Source organism: Epinephelus moara, chromosome 7, assembly GCF_006386435.1.
Source record: "Epinephelus moara isolate mb chromosome 7, YSFRI_EMoa_1.0, whole genome shotgun sequence".
Classification (NCBI taxonomy): domain Eukaryota; kingdom Metazoa; phylum Chordata; class Actinopteri; order Perciformes; family Serranidae; genus Epinephelus; species Epinephelus moara.
Genome location: NC_065512.1, coordinates 31,415,315 through 31,433,880, shown reverse-complemented (window position 1 = coordinate 31,433,880; position 18,566 = coordinate 31,415,315). Strand labels below are relative to the sequence as shown.

The 18,566-nt window shown below is 41.9% G+C and overlaps 1 protein-coding gene across 1 annotated transcript in view; it reads right to left on the bottom strand.

The window, feature by feature from the left end:
* The window catches only part of adarb1b (adenosine deaminase RNA specific B1b), a 143,797-nt gene that overhangs the window by 84,332 nt on the left and 40,899 nt on the right, over positions 1 to 18,566 (bottom strand). The window contains exon 2 of the mRNA XM_050048391.1: positions 8,229 to 8,302. The gene's annotated coding sequence lies outside the window, so the exon portion shown is untranslated. The remainder of the gene's footprint in view (positions 1 to 8,228; positions 8,303 to 18,566) is intronic.

Genomic DNA, 18,566 nt, shown 5'->3' with positions numbered 1-18,566 from the left:
TTTAAATTTCTTATATTTTCACGTATCTTTCCTCTCTTGCAAGGGGCACCTGTAACATAAATAATTTCCCCTTGGGGATCAATAAAGTATTTCTGATTCTGATTTCTATAGCATCAAATAACTTATCAAAGCCAAACTTATCAGAAAACAAGCACTTGAACATACAGCAGCATGATAAGAACTACCTAAATTGATAGAAACAACAGAAATTTAAATTTCTTATATTTTCACGTATCTTTCCTCTCTTGCAAGGGGCACCTGTAACATAAATAATTTCCCCTTGGGGATCAATAAAGTATTTCTGATTCTGATTCTGATTTCTATAGCATCAAATAACTTATCAAAGCCAAACTTATCAGAAAACAAGCACTTGAACATACAGCAGCATGATAAGAACTACCTAAATTGATAGAAACAACCTTTTGGTAAAATTTATTTGACATGTACTTTGAGGTTTTAGGTTGGCTCATGTCTCAACCACTAACGTAGAGGGGGCAGGCTTTATGACCTGTACTGCAGCCAGCCACCAGGGGGCGATAAAGATTATTGGCCTTACTTCTGGGGAGCTGTCATCTGGTCCGCGCTTTGTTGTACAGTCTATGGCAGAAACACAAACCTGACGATTGCCAAGTTGACGCCCACAATTCTTGTCATTTTAACTGGTGAAAGCGACTGCCAGCACCAGCTTAAAATGAGAACCTGCTAGCTGACTGCAGTGTAAACCGCTATTTGTTACGTTAAAACACAGCCAAATTCTGTTTCACATTTACACGCTCTAATTTTCACATGCAAATGGAGAAAATTGCTCACAGTGTAGAGCTATCTACTGCATACTCTTTGGTCTTGTAAGTGCTATATTAGCGTGACTGTGGTAAGCTAGTTAGCAGGGCCAATGATTTGCAGTTACTTTTGCTGTAGGTTTCGTGAGTGCTATTACTGCAGTTGTGATTTTGGAAAGCTGATTAAAAAAAACACACCCACCAAAGTTATTATATAACCAGTGCTTAGCTGCTTTCAAGCCCCTACAAGGAACTTTCATTTTGAGTTGATTTTGGCAACCCCGTGGACAAAAGCGGTAGTGTTTTGCCGGAATGAAGCCTACATTTCCCATGAGCTCTAGCGCATATTGTCGTAAAGACGCTTACCTGGCTTGCACATGTGTTTGTTTTGGGGATGAATGAAACAACAAGACGGGAAAACTTTGCCCCCGCTCCTATCAGGGATCCCAGCTCACCTCTGCCGCGCCCCAGCTCCACCTCTCCGGTGTAAGCGCCACTGCCGCCGGGGTAAATGCAGCGGTCGGCTGGTAAGGATGAAAGCCTGTTTGGCGAGCACTTCCACGGCTTCTTGGACTGAGTATGGAGCGGTGCCTCGCCTCTTTATTTCTCGGCACTCGCTGGACCCTGTCGACGGCCCGGATGAGGTGTTCCAGCCCCGCGGCCCCTGCTCTCCTCGTCCCCGCTGGGTGAATCTGCGCAACCTGCGGCCTCTGTGTGTGGCTCCCCAGACAGCTAACGCCGTGGACCCGCCGGATCCTGCCAGGATTGGGCTGGTAAATGCTAGATCGCTAGCGAACAAAACGTTTATCCAGAAGGATTTCCTGACTCCCCGCGGACGTCGGGTCGAGGAGGAGGAATAGCGACTATTTATAAATGTAAGCAGCTAGGTAAGATGCAGTGCGCCGTCTGAGTGCCGTAAATCGTTTCGTCCTGGAAGCGACCTGGGGCGGACCCGGACACAGTTTCCTAAAGGTATGGATATACACTATATAGAAATATCTTATCTTCACACTGATGGTCTCATTTGCTGTTGTAGGTCACGCACAGACATCAGCAGAAACAAGAGACTTTTGCATATCCAGTTAAAAGTTCCTTGTAGCGGCTTTAATATTGGGATTGGTACAGGCCTCAGAAATCCAATATTAGTCGGGCTCTATTGGACATTTTGCTTGTCACATACTCAAAATGCCACAAATGTATAATCATACTCACACTATGTATACAACATGTCAGCACTAAATAATGATAGCTAGCGTCATCACTCACACACAAAGTACACAAAACTGATGTTACAGTAAAGACACGTAAACACAAGCCTGCAGTTGTAGTAATATGACATTGAATCACTGATCCAGATGCATGAAGTCCCATCTGTAGTTTGTACAGTGTAAAACAGATGTCACTGAGACAGTAAGCAGACTTACTCCGCTGGGTCAAATCTACATCATCACTGATAGCAGCCTCTGCTACGGCTTCGCCCGAATGACTACATTGTTTTCACATCTGGTCACCGCTTCCCCTTTCCAGGTTCCAAAACAAATGTGGGCTTTGATACCAGATCCATCCGTCTCCTGTCTGGTCACAGGCAGGGACGGATGGAAAACAGTCTCCACGTACGATGGACTTTTGTATGGCAGCTAGCAAAGAACTCGGAGAGAGAGGGAGAAACAGATCAAGTGTGGGCGCCAAGTGTGAAGGAATGCAGGTACTCTCCAGATGGATTCTTCACATACAGATACATGCTAATCAGTGTGATACAGTGTGTGAAGCACTCCGGCTACTGGATCATACACAACATATGGTGTTGGAGCATCTGAAGACAGAAGCCAAACTACAGTAACATAATTCTATTAAAACCTACCGCAGAATCTATTTTAAGATATTTTAGAATGCTGATGCTGATTAACATTAGACTACATGACTGTGCTCACCAGAAGAGTCAAAATCAGCAGCTTTCCAAAGCAACACTGGAGGTAAATGATTTATGTGGATGAGAATATGAGAAAAGAGGACAGATAGAAGGAACTTAACAGAAGCAAAACTGAACTATTTCTGTGTCTTTTCTACCCATAAAACTAACTCAACTGCATTTTTGCTTCACATTTGAACCTCTAACCTGTTCCTTTTGTTTTCCTGGATGTTTGGTGACTGCATATAAATTCAATCTGCTAATGCACTCCTCACAAGCTGGTATGAGTGAGGGCATCAGCCCAAAATATAAAATCGTCTCCCACTTTCTTCTAACCTTGTCTGCGATGTCTACACTCCTGGGGAAATCTTAAGTCGACCAGTTTTATATACTGGATGTTATATGCTAGCTAAACAATTGAGACCACACTTGGTTTCCTTGTGACTTGGGAACCTAAAATGACCATCTGTTACATCTGGCCAATGCCAGAGGCATCAGAGCCCCTAGTGTGGGACAGTGGTTTGCAAGACAGAGAGTTGGAACAGTTGGAGCAAAGACACTGAGGTGAAAGGGACAGGTGCATGCTGGTGTTCTGGAAATAACGGGAGTTCATGAGGCACTGAGTTGTAACTCGGTCAAATTTGAGCATGCAAGCATAAAACACAATCTTAGATTCAATGTGACTTACACTTTTCAAGGATACTATTATCTCTGATGTCCATCACAAATATATGCCCATAGATCTGTTTAGAAATCATGGAAAAATACACTCCCTGTAACTTTAGCGCTTGCCAAGTCATCATCTCCAACTAATACTTATCCATCCATGGATATATAGCTAAGGAAACTGCTAATAGCTACTTCGGCATAATTTTAATAGTGCCAGTTGGCCAAATGCATTCAAATATAGGCTTAATTTCGTCTGATGAGGGACCCACACAAACGGCAACCTCCGTGGATGCAAAATAAAGCCAAAACCAAAGTGCCAAAAACTGCAGTTCCTCTAATGTCCTCTTGAGACTTGCTCCAGAAGCCAGTCAATCCCCACAGACAGAAATAAACATGTTTACAGCCTGGTACACAAAATGGTTTTGGTCTCTGTGGGTAATTTCTACCTTCATGACAACTGTAAGGTGGGTGAATTTTTATGCAAGTCAACTGTTAGGGCTTAAAGTCACGCATAATTAAGGGTAGGCCGCTTGACTGACAGGCCATATGCCAATAGTGTCCTTCGGCTCTCAGTCAGATCCACCTCTCGCCCTCCACAGCTCTAGCCTCTTGTACAAATATGGTCACTTCTGGCTCCAAAAAACAAGATGGCAATGGCTGAAATTCCAAAGTTAAAGCTTTAAAATGGGAGTCCACAAACCAATGGGTGACGTCACGGTAGCTACGTCCATTATTTTACAATCTATAGGCCCACAGTGTCCAACCCCTAATGTGGGGTATTACGTACTCAGTAATAGGCTAAAAATCAAAATATATATAAATTATGCAGAGGTAGATATAATTTGTTAATGAAAATGATTAAATAACTTTAATCATTTCAGGGGGCTGGAGCACAATACAATCCTAAGCAATGTGGGGAGCAGTTTAATGTCTTTCACGTGGGTCAGTTCAGCAGGTTTGCTATCAAAATTTCAACAGAGCTTTGATATTACTGTCAAGAGGGGTTCACCTTGGCATTAAATATATAAGATGAGTATTTTTCTGGTGCAGCATTTCAAAATGCCCCAGCTTGAAATGCTTCAAAGTGAGACTGACATTAACTTAAAATTTTAGCAATGCACCCGATTGCTAAAACCTTGGCGTCAGGTATATAATATGGGTAGCTATACACACAGTAAATACATTGTGTATGCATGTGTTTCCATGTGTCTTCAGACAGGAAAAACTGAAAGAGATCAACTCTAATTTTAATTCTGACCACATAGAGTAGAAGACCATCACTCTGCTTTATACATGTCCCAGCTCTTTCCGTGACACCATGACTCCACAACACACAATCCTGAATTATAAGTCCTAGCTGTGGGACCAAAGGTCAGCCTTCCAGCAGTTCCCGTTTCATTGGTGCACTGCTTAGATGCACAAAAAAACTGTGTGCTCATGACACCGATGAAATATTGCTGGCCTAGTTCCTGCTGGTACAAAGATTAAATCATCTGAGGCAGCCACCTTTGTAGCAGCAACAAGAAAAAAAAAAGATCAAATAAGGTGTGTTATTATTGCACACAGCTCTCATCTTTCATCACTCAGTGAGGACCTGACACTGTATAATTTAATGTATCACAGCCATCAATATAACCTGCAACAATGACACCATGTTCCTAGAGATGTTCTCTCTACGTTTTTCCAGCTGGTCCTGTTACTCATAATGGCAGTTTTGTGAAAATCCTCTCTAAATAACAATGTGAAAAAAATCTGCTTTTTCTTTATATACAACTGGAGCGCCACAGGCTTGTCAAGTGCCTGTCTCACTCGACTACCCAGCAGCGACACAGCATACTGTGGCTGGATGAGTGTCGGCTATCTTGCCAACGCTGCACTAAATATTCATTACAATAATGGAAGTGAGGTGGACGCAGGAGGGCAGGATGCCACGTGTAGCGTTTATAACGACAAAGGCCGCAGGAATGGTGCTGCCATAAACACACACAAAAGTCGGGGCACAAAGAGAACAGGACATTGGCTGAAAATTCAGCATAACAGAAATCAACAGCAGGTTTAGTTTGCATGTCTACATGCAGAGAGATGTTTTGCAGTTTGATGTTGTAAGCAAACCAATATAGGCTAGGCTTACATCGCCAAATGCCAAATATGTGTAGTGTAGTGTAGTGCAGTGTGTGTGCGTATTGGGGGCTGATGCGGAAGCTAGTGCTGGCCATGCTGTCTGTGGTTTAAGGGTGTCTGCTCTATACAGGATTGGAGGATGAGGGAGCTGGTGTGATACAGAGACAGGCCCAGCTGACATCATTGTTTAATGCCTTTCTCTACTTTTTTCTCCACCTTTACCCTGGGAGAAATAAAAAAGTCCTAACAAAGACCGTATGGTGCCATCACCTGAGCGCCACTGGGCACAGCCCACGTGTAGCAACCTGCGGTGATCAGTATCGTCTCAAGGCGGACCTCCTTCTCTACCTGACAGTTCCTTCCCTCCAGTACCCAGCAGGAAAATGGAGACTATTTAAGAGGAGTGCAAGGAGGGCGATAAATGTCTCTTCTTGTCAATAACACCACCGGTATCTGAGCTGTCCCTGGCTCTCCATGGACAATAACTGCTCCATGCTACTTAACACTACTCGATACCTTTATGGCACCAACCGTAATAATCTGGTACTGACACTTCTCCAGTATAACGGCAACTGTATTTGACCCATTTTGTGCTTAGATCTTGAAAAAATTACTATGTGTTAGGTTTTGCATGCAGGCAATCACCGCAAGCATTTTTTTAATTGATGCAACTTGTGATTGACCCATTACCACAGCAGCTGCACGCCATACAGTCAGCGGTGTGGTGAAGTTGAGCGTAACGTATTTGACAGTGTTGGCAGTTCAGTGTGCCAAAATGCCACCAAAACACTTTAAAGTATGGTTATATATGGACTGTGGAAACTTGTGGTATTTTACACAACTGAATGTTTCCATTCACATGACAGGAAAGATAGAAAAAAAATATCATCAAATGAAATACTCAACAGGTATTGGCTTCACTTCAAGGGTAAAGGTATTGGTACTCGTATCATAATTAAAAAGAAAAACACCCAGAGCTTCATGTGAGAGACAATTTAAAAACAAAAAAAACAAAAACAAAGGTCAAGTTGATGCAGTAGAGGTCTATAGGCCCGTTTCCACCGCAGGAACTTAGGGGTAATTTTTATGGGGCCGGGGCCGTTGGTGCGTGTCTCCACCGCAGGAACCACCCCCGAAGGACAGAGTTCCGGAACTTTTACAGGGGCTAAACACTGAGGTACTCAGAACGGCCCTGAGAGACTCCTGGCTGGGGCTTGGGGTTTACTTGGTGCTGATTGGATATACTCAAGGCGGGATTTGACGTTTTGTAAATAACAACATGGTTATNAAGACATCCACTGGAAAAAATATTTTTTTCACGGACCGTGACTGGAGTTATTACAGACACCGCTAACGGCTAACGGCTAACGGCGTCCCTACGCCCCTCGTCGCCCTGGTCAAAATGGTCGCGCAACAATTACGTCAAATCCAGAGCCCGGTAACTTTACAGGAACCTTCCTCCTACTCCGCTCTCTCAGTGGAGACAGGGCGGTTGAGAGGGCAGAGCGAGAGGACGTTCCTGTAGCAGTTCCTGCCCCCAAATAGTACCAGGAACTTCTTCAGTGGAAACGGGCCTAATATATCCTGACTTTTAGTCCCTCGCTCAAGCTCCAAAAACACTACATCCCACACTTCCCATAATGCAAGAGTCTATCATAAACCCCCCTGCATCTCATACACAGCCATATCTTTTAAATTATACAATAACAGTTTACGGAGGCTTTCAATTAAAATCTTAAAATCTCAAGCCCAAGCTGAGTTAAACCTGATGACACCACTATGACATCATCACAGTATTTTTTTTTTTTCAGACTTAAGAAAGCTCCTCTAGAGCCACAGAGGACATTATAAACCCATTTTCACAGGCCGTGTAGTACTCCCAGTGATGAGTAAACTGATCATCTTGAGTGAATGAGTCACCATAAACATGAAAGGACAAAGGGACATGAATACTGTATGCACTACACTTATATATTTATTTCCATGCCCTATAATTAATCATCCTTACACAACAGAGCAAGGCTTTTGAGATTCAATCGAACGGGGGTAAGTGGAGGAGACAGGCAAAGAGAGACAAAAAGAGATGGAGGAAGAGTCCAGGATCCCCTGATATTTGAGCCAATCTAAAAATAGCCACACTGGAGCAGAGATATGAATTGTACTCCTCAATGTCCTCAGCCAACAAAAGGCAGAAAAGGCAGCAAAGACTACAAATATTCACTCCTGTGTAAAGGTAAACAGCAGGGGTGATGTGACTTGGCATCAGGTGTATGTGTTGTTACACCACTGTTTATGAACTCCGTCTCGTACTGAATATGAGGCTTCTTCATTTCTGAGTGATTGGTAACCTTACTCCTCATTTGGCTCATCAGTCACTGGAATAACTCCAGGGTTGAAAGAGTCATGTAGTCAGCACACCGCAGCTTCGGCACAATACTGAATTTATCTTGCATATGAGATGCCGGTGGCTCTCTGTTGACATGACTGGATTCTGTTATCAAAGAGAAAAATCGGGAGCGGACTGTCCTGCTGTCAAGTGTGCACACAGCGTATCTGCAACAGTGTCACTTTAAAAACCTCTGCAGCATGCTGTCTTTTTGTGATTTTTGTTCTCTTATTGTACTTCTCTCTTGTTCGATCATACCCCCAGAAATATCCTGACTGCGATCTGTCTGCAGTGTTGGCCATCTAGGAATCCCACCTGTTCCTCACATGCTTGAATGCCTGAAATATCACAGTTCTGAACTCACCGTTTTACGGAGTCGTCAGGGGGAAAGCTGTTTTATCGGGCCAATCCTTTGCAGTCAAATGCACCACACTGCGCCTGCAAAAAACAAAGAAGATCATTCATTAATGTGTGATGTGGCTCTATATTTAAAGTATTCTAGGTTAGTTCATACAGTATAAGATCACCATGTTAATATCTTAAAACATATATTAGATAATGGCTAAATAAGAAAAAAAAAAACATACATATATTTGAGGTTCTTCCTTTAAATGTGCCATCAAAATATTTAATTAATGAATGGGAATTTGGTTCGGTGTGATCCTGCACAAAATCGAATGTACTCAACCAAAAGGAACACCCTGAATTTAACCGTAGTAAGTCAGACTCGACCGGTGTCACGCACAGGGTGTATGATTTCTTAAAAGGAGCTGACATATGACTTTTTCGAGGAGATGCTGCACAATCGACCCGAAGCAGCAATGAAAAGAAACGAGGCCAGGAATCTCCGCAGGCAGTCGGTAGGGCTTCACGGATCACCACTACATAGGAAGAATCCGCTGGGCAACACTCTGCTGACCCTGCCCCAAGCACCTTAACTCAAAGCCAGCACCAACCACGTCAATACCACAGCGAAACAGCACTTAAGACAGAGTGGCAGTAAACAGCCAAGACATCCACAGAGGTGTGGGGAAAAGGGAGCAGATGCTGCCCCATTGTCCAATCACATTAGTGACAGTGATTCCACTGTTACAGGCACAAGGACGGAAAACAAAAAATGGAGGTGACACTGGCAAGGTTTAGCATCGACTGAACTTGAGTCACAGGCTTCTAAATAAATTAAAATCAAGTCTCACACTACCCAAGCAACCGGCCACCGCCCGTCAACGGTGACAGGCAGTGAAAAGAGCAAAACATTCAAGTAAGAGCATCACAGAGTTGCATCAGTAGCACATTTAATGACAATACCATGTAACATTTATGAGGAATGGAAGATCATGTACAAGTATTATCACATGTATTCTAAAGCCTCACAACAAAATATGAAACGTTATGATCCTGTTGAAACAAATTAAGACTCTTATGCTCTACTACAGCAGGTCCACACTAAAGAGTTGGCTTGTCCCTTAAGAAAAGGCTTGTGGGGTGAGTGCTGCAGACCATATGGTATCTGCTTGGGCATATGGGCAACTTGGTTGTAAAAAAAAAAAAGACATGTCATCTACCGCATCCTCCAATGTCCTGTGGATACGTGTGTGTGTATGTGTTTCTCCATCATCTGTATTCAAGACATCCACCAAGGTGCTCCACACCTCTCTGAGCTGCCACAAGGATCTCTTACACAGGAGTCACCTTCCTAAAAGTTAGCCTCATTTACATATTCTGCCATGCAATATATGCATGTGCATGTTACTATGCATATATGGCTTTCAATGTGAACACCAAGTTCAGCAACTGTGACAGGAGCATATTCGTCTCACATATTTAGGTATACAGTGCACGCAGCTCAGGTCATCACACTAGCAGTAACCTATACATCTGTAGGTCAGTAATTATCAAGCAGCAATCTCCAGGGCTGAAAAATGAAGCCAATGCCAAAGCGCCAAAAACTGCAGTTCGCTTAAAGCCACTTGAGGTTGGCTCCAGAAGCGAGTCAGTCCCCATAGACCCTCATGTTAAAATGGCCAACTTTACAGCAGAAATAAAGGTGTTTACAGCCTGGTACAAAAAATGGTTTTGGTCTCAATAGCTAATTTCCCTGTTCAACTGTACAGGACGGTGAATTTTTAGATAACGCACCCATTTAAATCTTAAAAAGGCTTAAAGATACGCATAATTAAGGGTGCGGTGGCTTCGAGTGACAGGCTTTCTGCGAGGTTCACTTCTGCCTCCAAAAATCCAAGATGGCGATGGGAACATTGTCATACTTAGGGCTTCAAAACAGGAATCCACAAACCAGTGGGTGATGTCTCATTGGCTACATCCACTATTCTTATACAGTCTATGGTAATAATTCAAATTTCATGAATTCAAACACCACCTACTGAATACAAGCCTGGAATCACACTCCTTTAAAAGTGCAACTCCTCACTTCAAAGCTGTGTCTGGCCCACACGTCCCAGCTTTGATGAAATGTAGATAAAACTGACTTCTTCTTTTTTAAATGGCCTTTGAAGGATTCTGCAAATCCAAAACACCAATACATGATGAATGTCCTTGACACAGTCCTGTTTCTTTTACTAACCCTACACAGCATGAACCAGCTTTAAAATTCATTTTATCATCATTTTCCAACAGTGGATGTGATGTGAGCTTAATGCAGCAATGTTGTGCACACAAAAGAAAAATACTCAGCACTCTTGTGGTGTATGTACAATAGATGTGGTAGGTTTTTGTTAATACAATGCAATATTTGTTACGTAAGTCAGCTGTGAGTTGCTATGACTCACCTTAGTGTCTTGTGACCAAGAATGCAACAGAGGAGGAGGACGGGCTACACTAACACTCGTGCAGCCTCGTCTCTAAGGGCACCACTGCTAATTTAGTAGTGAATAAATTCATCCATTTTAATTTGAGAAGATGCAGCCCTATCTACGGTCTGCTCTAGGGATTCTGTCGTGCCTCCTCCACTAACTATCAAAAGCAGAGGGGGAAAAAACAAAAACAAAAACAAGGCTAGTGGTGACAGCAGAGGTTGCTGCCTCTTTAACTATGAGGATGTATGCAGTGGAACAACCCTGTAACAAGGTGAAATCTCATTATAACACTGCTTCAAGACGCACTTATGCTGAAATGGAAGGGAATGACTTGTGTCCCAGATGTGACCCTTGCTTCCCTCCAGCAGTAGCAAAGAATCTGCATTATGTGGTTCATCCTGACAGTCGTTTCCACTGTGTTCCTAAGTCTGCTACAAAACCCTTAGCAGCTGCAAATCTTACTGAATAAAGCTCCTGATTCAGTGTTTTTTTTTTGCACGGACTCTGCATTCTTACTAGCTACTGCTGCACTTCCACATGAGCAGCCAAACACGGTGGCAGATGTCAATCACAAGACATTAAAGACAACAGCCAGTAAGCAATTTAATGTTAATGAATCTGAGCAAAACGCTTGGGTTGCTGATTCTTAAATGAGCTTTTGCATGTCATGTTGCGCCTTAATTTGTGAAACCTGAAGACAAAACGGTTTTCAAGTGCCGACTGCTGTTAATGGAGCTTGCCCTGAGCTAATCCAAACTTTCAACACAGCGCAATTAACCCCGTTTCCAGAGAGTGAGAAAAAGTTGACTTGTGTTTCTGACATCACATTTCCCAGAGGCAGAAAACCCAAAACAGTGTTCAATGATCTGTGTTTCTCGCTTTCACTTGGTTAGATGCCGTTGCTGCCAATTAGAAAACAAAACTGCAATATTGGTTCATCAGTGAGTTCATTACACATCCTCAAACTATCTGAAAAAAACAACAACCAAAAAAACAAAAAACAAAGACAACATCTTACTGAGACTATATTAGTCACACACTTACAGAACAACTTGCAGACCAAACTGATAAAAATGCAGTCAATGTTTCATTCTTCTCTCTTGACTGTCATTTTGACAGTACGATTCAGTGAAGGAAGACTTGCAGTATCTCTGTCGTCCCTAAAGCATTATCTCATTCATATGTATCCAGTAACGTTTTTTAAAGTTCAAATGTATTTTTTTTCCCCGTTCTACAAAGTTGCTGAGAATCACAGAAATCTGAACAGCAAGAGCTGTAGTTAGGACATGCTATTATGTTAAAGAATGAAGAACAGCAAAGTGCTCCAAGGCCATGCCCAGATCTCCAAAGATGTTCCACAGCAAGAAACTTTCATCTGTCACCAACTGCAAGAAAAGCTCATCATCCATGACAATCAATGCTTTTGCAGAGTTATTTGAAGTATTTCTAATTGATTGGCTTTGTAGAACTGGATTTCTTTTCTTTTTTTAGATACCAGGGAGACAAGATGGCGTCTATTAGTTCCAATGGAGTTGCTCGCCTGGCAAAGACGGCAAAAAAAAAAAGTTTATAGTTTCTGGGTTTACTTATGTGATATGCAGCACACCGAATACATGTATAAGTGTTTCTCCCGCTGGCCCCGCCCATGATGTTCTGCTTGGCTCAAAGACTAACAGATTTTTTAATCACTTTCCTCGGTTCAAGTTAAGTTTTACAAATATAAAACTTTAGTGGATCAATAATTCATAATAGAAAGAGTCATTATTCACCTTTTTGCTGTCCTGGTAACAGTTTTACCGATGTGTCTTTTATAAATGTGGCCTATGGTGAAAATGCCTTTTGGGCCACTGGGGATTTTTTTTACGTGTAATGCTGCAAGTGGCCACTGGGAAAAACTAGAAACATGGCTGAGCTGTGCTCCTGGGGGCCTTCATTAAACGCACAGTAAAGACTAGTGCCAATGTCCAACTGGCACGTATGTTCTGCACCTGCGTGAAAGTAGATAACTCTCTGTACCAGCAGGTGGCGGTAGTTTGTATTAGTCATTCAAAAAGGGAAACTTGAAGACCGATGGATTGAAGATGCAAGTTAGCCAGTAAGCACATTAACAACACAACCCAGCGTCAAAGGGACAAATGATATTTGCTGCACGCTAGCAAATAAAAACACAAATCATTACGAACTGTTTCTGCGGAAGAGCTAAATTGCTAAAAATAATCCTACCTAATATAACAAGTTTTTGATCTCATATCCTCTTGACTTTAGCCGTTTGTTCACTTTTCTCACTTCTGTTTCTCTTCTTGTGCACTGAGCTGAACTACCGATAAGAGTGATGTCACTCACCAGCAGATTCAACATGCTAAATCAGCCGAGAAGTAGTTGACAAGGGCAGGCCACAACCCAAAAACTAGGGCGACAGATGCTCGCCAATGGCCCGACGGTGACCGACAGCCGACCGTCTGCTTGGTGCGTCACAGCCCTGACAGACTAGCAAGCGAATAGTGGAGCGCACAAGTAAACAAAAAGCAGCCTTCAATAAAAATTAATGATGAATGACAGTGTTAGTTGGCAGGTGTAAACATCCTTTAATTTTACATGACCTTCTTCAGTGACCTTTCAGCCACCCTGACAGTTATTATCCACTGCTCAGATGTGTTTGTTCGAGTGATCACCCTTTGAATCTGCTGTTCTCCTGTCAAATCTCGCTGAAAGATGCGACCGAACCTGACATCTTCTGCCACAATACATCACATGAACTGTATCTAAATTAGTGACGTTATCTTAAAATACCCTTTGAAAAGTATGACACATTTCAGCAGTTGAAACCAAATGATGCTGTGATGGTGACAGATGACTGCAACAAACCTCAGAATGCTTCCGCATCATTATGCAGATGGCGTGACAGCTGATGGCTCTTTGGGCCCCGTTGGGCTGCCAAAAAGCCATCACTTCTGAAACCTGAAGTCGAGGATTAGGATGAAAGTCACATACTGGGGGAGATCGTGAGGGAGAGAGAGGCGAATGACTCACTCTCACTTCCTCAAAAAGCTGCTGCAAAGGTATCTCTGGGGAATTAACATCCAGTCAATCCAATAGAGCTGCTCAGCGGCCAATATCAGAAAGCTATAAATGTGAGTGGCTGCATGAATGTGAATTGTACAGGCAGCGCTAAGAATAAGCGTGCATGGTCAGCAAGCCGTCCCCGGTTAATAAAGTTTTTAAGAGAAATGTAGCAGGGTAATACTGTCTGCACTTTGAATTTAAGACATGTGATCAAAGCTGCCCTGTTAATGTCAAAATGTGACAAAAACGCAACACTGATGCAACACTAGTTTGAAATTTGATGTGTCAAGTGAGAGCCATAATGAAATACTTTAGGAACAAAGCACCAAGTCAAGTCATTTTTATAGTAATGAACCACCCCGAGGCTGAAGTAAATGAGGGATTAGAAACTCTAATGCGTGTTGTTTAAACACTCCTTCTGTAGCCAATGCCTATTTTATTTCTTTCTCCTTTCCGACTGTCTAACCACATCCTCTCTTTTCCCTACGCATCTGCTTTTCTTGCTTGCTCTAAAAAACTTTTGACTCTTCTGACACCTCTGTTGACAGCTTTGTGCATCCTGCCAAAGCACAAGGCAGCGAAAGACACATTTCAGCCCGACCCCCACAAGGAGCTACAGAAGCTTCGGTTTCAGCTGATGCTCGACTAAATGCCAAAAGAAGACATTAACAGTATTTAGGGCCAGTAGTCTAAAGCAGGGCTCAATGATAAGTTGTTTGAGCATTACCACTGCAAATAAGGCCAACACTGGAGAAGTATGGAAACCATTAACTGAATATTAAGAGAGGGAAAACTACTAAATAGGTCAATTTCAAGACTAATGTTGAGGAGAAACAGTCACACAATGGTTGATCATTGATGATTTTTATGTTTTATGAACTCAAAAGAGCCCTGCTAAATTTAGTTCACTTAAGGGTGCTTTACCCTTACATGTTCTGGTCTGACCAGTAGCTTATGGTGGCTAATGTTAGCAAACTTTTGGTGTTAGTTGCTGATTAACTGACACAATTGGTTATTTAGTTGACTATAGAAATAGTCTTTACTTGTGCTATTGTTACACTAAGTTTTTTACCATTAATCTTTTTATATCAACACATCACAACTAGCTTTTTCTTAACACTGACTCAGTGGATGTACATTCTATGTGTTAATGACTGCACTATGGGAGACAACAGCCTCCAAGCTAACAAGCTGCATGCTGAAAGGTTTTGACAAAGATTTGGATCATGTAGTAAGGCATGCCTGCTTTGTCCTTTTGGTAAATTGTTATGAAGATCTAAAACAAATAAAACTACTTGTGAATGCACCTCAGAAAAGCCCAGGCTTCTGACCCGGCCAGTCAAAGTCCATTTGCCATGTCTTTTTTACCACGGTAGCAGCATGTGGCAGTGACATTAACTTCACCAACGTACCGATCTGTTCCACTTCAGACAAGCTTCTGTAATATTGTTGTAATAGTGATCTGCCAGAGCTACATACAGCCAGCAAGCCATCTGAAGTTTTAAGAGATCCAGTGAGCCTCTCCAGAGCTTAAGTATAGTCAGGATTCACCTCTAGGGCACTTGCAATCCAATTGTTTGTCTTTTTAACAGTTAAAGTTGACTCACAAAGTCAACATACGGCATACTGTTTTTTTTTTTGTTTTTTTGTTTTTTTTTTACATTTTTCTTCAGGGAAGGGGGACATTTTAAAGATGGTGTTTGCCTCCCCACTTGCAAATGTTCTACCAAAACTTCCCCCTTGATACTATTTTGCAAGAGTCCATCACTGTATTCTGGGCTCTGCACCACACAATACAATTGTGACTGGTTTAAAGAAACACAAACATATCACATATTATCATTCCCATATAGCAGAATGATCATGTGTGCTTCCACAGGACTATTAAAAGTATTGTTACAACTATAATAACGCTGCAGTTTTTCATTTAAATCAGAACTGTTGAATACAGCCAAAGGTACACCTTGATATTAAAGAGCAACTCTTGACATTGTACTACAAAAGGTTAAATGTTGTAGGGACTTCATAAATAATTGTCACCCCCATCAAGAGAAATTATGTCTGAGAGCCACTTTGCGTTTCTGAGCCTGACACGAGCTACACATACTGTACACACACAAACGCAGAGACACACCATCAGCCTGATTAACCCTCCGGCTTTAGTACACAGTATAGATTATGAGTCACAACCACTCATTAGAAGGGGACTAAACAGAGCGGCTGCATTAAATGAGGTCGCTCTTGGTTGACTGATTCCATCACATACATTGTGACCCCATGGTGTCACCGTGGGCAAAAGTGTGTGTGCATCTGTGTACGTGTCTACAACTGTTAACTGCTAATGGCAAGCATGAATTATGCTTTCAGCCCAGACCATGAACTTTCCAAAAATATCTGGGTATCAGTAGTTGGGTACATGCTGGGGTTTTGCACCTGTGTTTATTGCAGAGTCTGCAGGCTCAAAGCATTTAATTTGTTTTAGCCGCTGTGACTGGATGCCACAATGTAGGCAACAGTGAGCTGGTAGTGAGGCATGAGAACACACAAACACACACACACTCCAGATACAGAAGCGACTGAGATCAACACTCCATCATTGTGTAACATAGTCAAGTTAGAGATAAATACTGCACGTGATTTGATGTAAAATATGTGTCAATGTAAAAGTGAAGCAGCCATCTTGGCTTTTGAGGTCAGGGTTGGTGAGGACTTTTAGAATCAGAAATCTGACTTAAATGGGGGAAATTTGTCACTGGGAATGCAAAAATACTGACTTTCCAGTGCAAACTGAACGCACCATCAGGTACTGCAGTGCTTTGAGCTAAATGCTAATGCCAGCATGCTAACATGCTCAAATAACTACGCTAACATGCTTATGTTTAGTAGGTGTAGGATTCACCAAGCTGTCTCCGTTTTGAGTGCTAACATGCTAATATTTGCTAATTAGCACTAAGCACAAAGTACAGCTCATGCCGATGGGAATGTCTTATGTCTTGCAGGCATTTGGTCATAAACAGTATTATTATAAATAAAATTTTGACCTAATGTTGGTGCTAAAAGAAATGTTAAGGAATCACTACAGTAATTACAAATCATTCTCAGTGTACCATGAATGTATGCACAACATTTAATAGCAATCCATCCAATAGCTGTTGAGATATTTCACTGGATAAGTTAAGACTTTTACCTGCTGATGGCTAAAAAAAAGTCAACTGAAAAAAGTCAGTAGAATTCGTCCTCTGGAGGATCACAAATCCATCCAACAGATATATTGGTCTGGATGAAAGTGATGCACCAAGCCGCTGACATTCCTATCCCTAGAGCCCTGCTGCTAGCATGGCTAAAAACACTGTATAGCAGGAAAAAAACAGAGCAGGGAACTTGTATGTTCGCTTTGAGATTTAAATATTGAAATTTGTTCTGACTCAAAGTGAGCAAGTTTCTGATTAGCATGGTATACACTTGGCAAATACAACAGATGGGTTCAGTTAGCAAACATCCTCTGCGGCCTGGAGGGTTTAGCACTCGCTCTTCCTGCACTGTTACCACATGTAAACACAGACAAACGAGGTCCTGGCCTAAATATAACATAAAACAGATCAATCAGGGTTAAATGTGGGCTCAATCTTTTTGGTGTGTCTGAGCAAACACTAACTTCACAGTGAACGAAATCAAGAATAGAAAGATAATAGGCTTAAAGCACAGTAAAATGGAAAAGTTTGAATTTATCCATCCACCCGTCTGTATGCCAAAAAGTTATATTTGTGACTTGATGATTTACTTTAACGTTGTTTAAATTCTGGCCATTCATTCGGTACAATTCAAACATGTCAAATGTTGAAGGGCCGAGTACCCTTTGGCTTTTATTTGGACATATTTCAATTGTTGTCATCACTTTTTCAAGATGACTCACCCCTCCAGAGTGTACATTACCACGTCACTATGACAGCCCCTCAAACTGTATTTTTAATGCCGTCTGACAGCAGTGGACGGAGTACCTTGAGCTAGATATTTGCTGGGTGTACTTTGTGTTGAACAGGTGAGTTAACCTGAGAAGAAGAGAGTCAAAAAGATGTTATCCAGAGAGCGGAGACAGGGTCACTTTTCAATTTGACAGTTAGAAAAGAACAGAGCACGAGGAGAGGTGTACAGTAAGCAGTGAAGCTTCAGAGCTCTGTGCAGTAGACTGAGAAATAATGCTTGCATAACACAGTCAAGCTATAAAACTACTTCAAGGACACCATTCTCTACCTCTCTTTCTTTACCTTGTTTTCATTTTTTCTTAAACCATGTTTGCAGAATAGTTGTGACTCCAATTTTAAGCTACAGTTGAAAACTTTGAAAAAAAGAAGGTTTTGTCATGTTTGATAAAACTGTAACTGTATCCTGACAGTAGTACATGAGACACATAATCTGCAAAAAAATCATGTTCCTTCTCCTCCTCTTCCTTGCAGTGCTTCTAATGGCATTTGCAGAATCTATCCAGGCTTAAGGCACAACCAATCGGAGCCAAGCAGTGTCAATGATGTAAATGACTGCTCGTGAACTTCGATCAAACTGTCAAACCAGGCAGCACTGATTAAATATATATCTAGTTTCTGTAACTGCATTGCATTTTCAGAAACATATTTAGTGTACTGTTTAGCTGTAAAAGGAGAGAGCTGGTCTAGCTGTGGAAGGTGGAGCTTCATTTTGGCTTGAATGTTTTCAACAGGGTGACCAGGGCGCAAACTTTCTCATTTTACAGGAGAAGGATTTTTTTTCACAGTTAACTATATCATATACTACTCATTATATTTACATGACATTAGACAAAAACGATT